Source organism: Pan paniscus, chromosome 12, assembly GCF_029289425.2.
Source record: "Pan paniscus chromosome 12, NHGRI_mPanPan1-v2.0_pri, whole genome shotgun sequence".
Classification (NCBI taxonomy): Eukaryota; Metazoa; Chordata; class Mammalia; order Primates; family Hominidae; genus Pan; species Pan paniscus.
Window position 1 is genome coordinate 78493354 of NC_073261.2, and position 7662 is coordinate 78501015.

Here is a 7662-nt window from a genome sequence, read left to right on the forward strand (position 1 = left end):
AGCAAAGGAAACAGTCAACAAAGTGAAAGGACATCCTATGAAATGGGAGAAAATATTTGCAAACCATATATCTGATAAGGAGTTAATCTCCAAAATATTTAAGGAACTTCTACAACTTAGTGGCAGAAAAACTAATAAGCTATTTAAAAATGAGCTAAAGACTTCAATAGACATTCTCCAGAGAAGACATACAGATGGCAAGTGGGTATATGGAAAAAGACTCAACATCATTAATCATCAGGGAAATGCAAATAAAAACCACAATGAGATATCTTTTCATCCCTATTAGGATGACTGTTAAAAAAAACACAGAAGACAAGTGTTGGTGAAGATACGTAGAAATTGAACCCCTTATACACTGTTGGTAGAAATGCAAAATGGTATAACTATTATGGAAAACAGTGTGGAGGTCCTCAAAAAATTAAAAATAGAACTATCATATGATCCAGCAATTCTTCTTCCAAGTATTTATTCAAAAGAAATGAAATCAGGAACTTGAAGAAATACTAGCACTCCCATGTTTATAATAGCACTATTCACAATAGCCAAGATGTGGAAACAGCCCACAACATGTCCATTGACAGATGAAGAAATAAAGAAAATGTGGTGTATACATGCAATGGAATGTTATTCAGTCTTAAGGAATTCTGCAATGTGCAACATTGATGTAGTTTGAGGACATTATGCTAAATGAAATAAGCCAATCACAGACAAATACTGCATGATTTCACTTAAATGAAGTTATCTGAAATAGTCAAATTTATAGAATCAGAGTGGAATCGTGGTTGTCAGGGGTGAAAGGGAGGGGAGGGGGAAATGTGGAGTTACTAGTCAGCAGGCATGAAGTTTCAGTTAAGCAGGATGAATAAGTTCCGCCATACAGTATTGTACCTATAGTCAACAGTACTGTATTGTACACTTAAACATTTGTTAAGAAGGTAGTATTCATGTATGAGAATAAAGTAAAAAGTAATAGTTTTGGCAGTGGCTCATGCCTGTAATCCCAGCATGTTGGGAGGCAGAGGCAGGAGGATCGCTTGAGCCCGGGAGTTTGATACTAGTCTGAGCAACATAGGGAGACTCCATCTCTACAAAAAAAAATGAAAAAAAAAAAAAAAATCCCGGTATGGTGGCACATGCCTGTGGTCCCAACTGCTCAGGAGGCTGAGATGGGAGGATCACTTAAGCTCTAGAGGTCAAGGCTGCGGTGAGCTATGATTGCACCACTGCATTCCAGCGTGAGCAATAGAGCAAGACTGTGTCTCAATAATAATATTTTTTTTTTTTCTTTTTTTTAGACAGGGTCTCGCTCTGTCGCCCAGACTGGAGCACAGTGGCGCAGTCTTGGCTCACTGCAACCTCTGCCTCCCGAGTTCAAGAAGTCTTCTGCCTCAGCCTCCCAAGTAGTTGGGGTTATAGGCGCTTGCCACCATGTCCAGCTGACTTTTTGTGTTTTTAGTAGAGATGGGGTTTCGTCATGTTGGCCAGAATGGTCTCAAACTCCTGACCTCAGGTGGTCCACCCACCTCGGCCTCCTGAGTGCTGGGATTACAGGTGTGAGCCACCGTGCCCTGCCAATAATTTTATAATTCTGATTGTGTCGTGAACTCATACTACTTGATTGATGATACAGTCCCCATGTAGGGCATTTTAAATTTGAATAAAAGCTTAAATGTTACATATTTTTAATGTTGGAAGTGTGCTTTAAGTGCTTATTAATTTATAGACATCTATATTTTTATTCACAGCAACTTTAGGATGATAATTGACTATATTCTAGTAAATGAGGATGACTGATAATCAGGAAGTCAGTTCAGAATTAAAATTAGTCCACTCACCATGGCTCATGCCTGCAGTCCTAGCATTTTGGAAGGATGAGGTGAGAGGATCCTTTAAGACCAAGAGTTCAAGACCAGCCTACCAACATACTGAGACCCTGTCTCTGAAATAAATAAATAAATAAATAAATAAATAAATAAATAATAAAAATTAGCCAGGCCTGGTGGCATGTACCTGTAGTCCTAGCTACTCAGGAGACTGAGGCAGGAGGATTGCTTGAGCCCAGGAATTTGATATTTGGGACTCTGAACCAGTGATTCTTTCTTTCCAGGATAAGTTTGCGACTGTAGCATAAAATTCTTTTTGCGTCAGATAATTTGATTATGGTAGTAAATACGTACAAATGTTTTGCTCACAAGCCTGTTGAATGATGGAAGATGAAAAATTTAGTATGCAAATGAACTGGATAATTAGAAAAGAGGAATTTAATGTTGATCACAACAGGTGGCTATTTTTTCTGAAGGTACCCTAGTGGTATGGACTCATGTCTGTTTAATAATTTTATGTGGGGAATATTTTCTTTTCGTAAAACTTGAGTTTACCTGTGAAGAAATTAGTCACTGTCAATTTATTAGGTGTTGAAACAGATTGCTAAGGGAAATAATTTCATCATTATTGGTTAAAAAAAAAAAAAACCCTCTCACTTTCTAAGAGGATTTCTAAGAAGAATGTGTTTGGGAATAAGTAATAACCATTTTTTTAAAAATGTAGGACTTTGAAACATAAATTTACTTCTTAGATTTTTAATTGACTCATCTCACACTCAGTTGATTAGTTGTCGGACCATCTTACAGGCTTCTTATAAACCTAAACCAAGAGAAAACAAGTGTTTTCCTGAGAAAGCACACTAAAAAACCTTCATTAAAGAGATAAACTAAATTTTGTTGCTTTTTGTTTTTTAATTGGAAGCTACTGATGTGTTTAAGGAAAAATCAGTAAGTATAGATTCTAGGGAATAGTCTACATGGTTCTATGAAGAGCCAATCACAGATTTATTTAATGTATTTCTCTGAAACAGTGACTTTTAGTAGCTGAAGAAGGAAGAAAAGCAACATAACCGGATTTAAACAAAGCTTTTGTTTTTTCATGAAGCAGTCATATTGGTGTTATGTCAGTTGGGGGAGATTTTTGAAAGTTATGTTATGGAAACTAACTTATAAAAAATACTGCTAACTTATAAAAAAAGTACTGCTAGCCATTTGCACATAGACACTTAGTGAATGAATGTTTGTTTTCCTTCATCTTCTCTACTCCAAGGTGTGTTCATAAAATTACGTAATTTACATTATTGAGCATATTAAATATGTTCATAGATGATTAAAAACTGGGTGGGATTAAGTACTCAACCAAGAACAAATCAAATTACTTTGAATAACCTGTTTTCTAAAAAGCAGATGTGTTTTAATCTGTGTGGAAAGAAAAAAAAATGAGCAGACTCTTTGAACTGTCTAGCTAGAACCAAATATAGCAGATAGGGGCTACAGTTGAGGTTCTGAAGTGTGTGTGGTTTGGGTGCTTGGGTGTGTATAAACACATGATACTGTATCATAGCAATAAGATTTGTAAAACATTGCAATGGCTGAAAAACTGTCTAACAGGAAATTTTAAGTGTTATTCCAAAGAAGAACAAGCCTAAAAGTAAGTTAACCTTTCAGAGTGGTTGAAAGTAATTTTTAAAAGAAAAAGGTTGCTCAGCTATTTTTTTCCTATTATATACTCAAAAGATAGCTAAAGAAAATGAATTTAAATTATTAGACTGACATAAAGAACATCTGGTAAATTCTAAAATGGGCCACTAAAGAAGATTATATCCTTTCTTTTTTGGTGTCAGCTTAGTTTAGATACTTTAAAATTATCTTGGAGATGGTAAATTAGTCAGGAATGGTATTATAGAATGTTTGAAATAGAAGGAACCACTGTCCCAATTCTTGAGGTTTGTTCAGAGTGATGTTTGGATTTAGAGCCCAAGTCTCCAGATTCCCAGTCAGTAATGATAATGTTACCTGTTCTGGTTCCAAAATTGTATCATCATTCTAGTCATTTTTCATTTTAGTGGGTTGTTGGACCTACTGATCTGTTTATGGTTACAAGGGGTAGATGGGAGCATGGAATACTCTCTCAGAAGAAATGTGTAAGTGCCAAGTGAGCGGTGTAGATCATGAGTGCCTGGCACCCTAGAAATCCTTAAGTGAATTAAAGAATACATACATATATATATCTTTCATTTTTTAGGGATTTTTTTTTTTTCAGACAAGGTTTCACTCTCTCACCCAGCAGGAACACAGTGGCACAGTCACTACTCTCTGCAGCCTCGAACTGCTAGGCTCAAGAGATCATTCTGCCTCACCTCTGCGCCAGTAGCTAGGACTACAGGTGTGTCCCTCCAAGCCCGCTAATGGGTTTTTTTGAGACAGAGTCTCAGTCATTCAGGCTGGAATGCAATAGCACAATCTCGGCTCATTGCAGCCTCTGCCTCTCAGGCTCAAGTGATCCTCCTGCCTCAGTCCCCCAAGTAGCTGGGACTACAGGCGTGTGCCACCATGCCCGGCTAATTTTTGTATTTTTTGTAAAGACGAGATTTCACCATGTTGCCCAGAATGGCCTTGAACTCCTGGGCTCCAGCAGTTCGCCCACCTCAGCCTCACAAAGTACTGGGATTACAAGCATGAGCCACCATGCCTGGCCCCACAAAGTGTTTTGTAGAGACAGGGTCTTGTTTTGTCTCCTAGGTTGGTCTTGAACTCTTCACCTTAAGCGATCCTCCCACCTCAGCCTCACAAAGTGCTGGGATTACAGGTATAAGCCACTGGCACGGGACATAGAATTTAAGGGGGAAAGTCAGTTATTTTGTTTTCCCTGTTCTTTCATTCCCCAGAGGTAGCTCTTAACTGTTCTTTTGTGTTGGTTCTTTTGAAAAGAAAAAAAAAAAAAAATTCGAGATAGGGTCTTGTCTCCCCCCTCCCCCCCACTTTTTTTTTTTGAAACGGAGTTTCGCTCTTGTTGCCCAGGCTGGAGTGCGATGGCACAATCTCAGCTCACCGCAACCTCCACCTCCTGGGCTGAAGTGATTCTCTTGCCTCAGCCTCCCGACTAGCTGGGATTACAGGTATGCGCCACCATGCCCATCTAAGTTTGTATTTTTAGTAGAGATGGGGTTTCTCCATGTTGGTCAGGCAGGTCTTGAACTCCCAATCTCAGATGATCTGCCCACCTCAGTCTCCAAAAGTGCTGGGATTACAGGCATGAGCCATGGTGTCTGGCCTTGTCGCTCTTTTACCCAGACTAGAGTGTAATGGCTTGATCACAGCTTACTGTAGCCTCAACCTCTGCCTCTCGATTAGCTGGAACCACAGGCATGTGCCACTATGCTCAGTTAATTTTTAATTTTTTTTTGGTAGAGACGGGTCTCATTGTGTTGCACAGGCTTTTTCAATTTTTTAAATGCATGTGTATATAAACACTTTTTTTCATTAAAAACAAGCCATACTGTATGTATTATTTTGTAACCTAAGTTTCATGTTTTGCTTAAAGATATCCTGGGCATTTTTCTGTATCAGTATAAATAGAGGATTACCTCATTCTTTTTTACAGTTGCAGAGTAGTCTTTTACATGAATGTACCACAATGTATTAAATATTTATCTGTTAACATTTAAATTCTTCTATGCTATTAAAGAACTGCAGCAAACAACCCTATACAAATACCTTTACATGTTTATATCACAATTTTAGTAGAAAGATTCACTTTTTTTTTTTTTTTGAGATGGAGTCTCGCTCTGTCTCCCATGCTGGAGTGCAGTGGCGCGATCTCAGCTCACTGCAACCTCCACCTCCCGGGTTCAAGCGATTCTCCTGCCTCAGCCTCCTGAGTAGCTGGGATTACAGGCACACGCCACCATGCCCTGCTAATTTTTGCATTTTTAGTAGAGACGGGAGTTTCACCATGTTGGTCAGGCTGGTCTTGAACTCCTGACCTTGTGATCTGCCCGCCTCGGCCTCCCAAAGTGCTGGGATTACAGCGTCAGGCACCGTGCCTGGTGAAAGGTTCACTTTTTAAAAGTGGGTTATTGGGTCAAAGAGTTTTTCTGTTTTTAAGCTTTATTGAATTATAATTAATATATTTTAAAATGCCCATGTTTAATTATACATTTTGATGATTCGGAGGGATATTTGCATTTTAAAGTTTGGTAAATGTTGCCAAATTTGTTTTCAAAAAGAAGGTTGCATAATTTATAATCCCATCATTAATGCATGAGGTTAAGTATTGAATGAATGAATACATGAGATACTTGAGAGTAAAGAGGCAACTAGTGTTAGGGTTGAAATGGTTTGGAAGGACTGTTCAGAGATAGTGGGGGTACTTAAACTATACCTTGAGGAATGAGTATGCCACAGATAGAGGAAAGGAGGGGAAAAAGGATATTCTTAGTGAGAGAGAATGGGCCAAAGGCCATAGAAGATTATCAGGACAGAATTTTACTTTGTTGTCATACTCCTTTCGTCTCTTGGTTCACTTTATGTTGGCATTTTTTTGGTGGGGGGAAAAGGAACTAGGCACTCTCTTGTCTTCAAGGCTTTACTCTACCACCTGTGGAACAATCTTTTCCAAGTCTTGTATGCTTTGGCTGTTTTTCTTTTACAAAATTCTTCCTTAGACAAACTCATGTACACATTGTTCTTTTTTTTTTCTTTTTTTGAGACTGAGTCTCCCTCTGTTGCCCAGGCTGGAGTGCAGTGGTGTGAGCTCGGCTCACTGCAGCCTCCACCTCCTGGGTTCAAGTGTTTCTCGTGCCTCAGCCTCCCGAGTAGCTGGGATTACAGGCATACACCACCACGCCCTTGGTAGAGACAGGGTTTGCCATGTTGGCCAGACTGGTCTCGAACTCCTGACCTCAATGGTTTACTCACCTCGGCCTCCCATAGTGCTGGGATTACAGGCGTGAGCCACCGCACCTGGCTTACACATTGTTCTTGAGTGAGCCATATGCCGTACTACTGCAGTTTTCTTTTTTTTGACACTGTAGTAAAATTGTGAACTCAGTGGTTGCTTGACTTCAGTATTCGATCACTTCCTTTTATGTGTCTTATGTTTTCTTGATGGCTTTTCCATATCTCAGCCTCAGGTGTTTGCTGTCATTTACAGTTGTTGTTAGGCCCATTTATGCTTAATGAAGAATTACCAGTTAATATTTATTTGATAATGTTTTACATAGTAAGCTCATCTTATTCACTGTCCTGAATGCTTTCTTTATAATACTGTTTGGTAATGAAGTTGCTATATTCTTACCAGAATGTATTTCCTCATTAATAGATGTCTGATATCACTATATGGACTTATGATGCACAATAGAAATGATGTATAATTAATATATTATGCATAACAAGAACCTGTTTTACAGTAAACTTCTGTTTACTGAATTTAATTCACAAGAGTTAGTAATTGGCAACCTTAGGATTAGAATCCGTGTTTTTCTGATTAAACAGCCAGAATGAAGTTTTAATTACTAAATTATAATGCATCAGTAATCATCTCCCATGTAAAAGCTTTTAAAAAATACTTCAAAAATACCTGAAGTTACACTGTAAGGAACAGCCATCAGGATGGTGCTGTGAGTTTCAGCATTGAGATTCTCTGTCTCTTCAAAGACAGCAATGATAAACATACACACAATTAATAATCATACTTTCAGAATGAATGTAGATGCATAAATCTGCATCTTCTCTAGAAATCATAAAGAGGAAAAATGCATCAACCTCTGTTTTCAGTGAACTGAAAGACATATGTAAACTCCAGATTATGTTATTTGAGGGCTATCAAAAACAT

General features: G+C 38.4%; 1 protein-coding gene across 8 annotated transcripts in view; it reads left to right on the forward strand.

Annotated features, from left to right (window-relative positions):
- Positions 1-7662, forward strand: part of FBXO11 (F-box protein 11) — a 99126-nt gene that overhangs the window by 14763 nt on the left and 76701 nt on the right. The gene's annotated exons all lie outside the window — the stretch shown is intronic.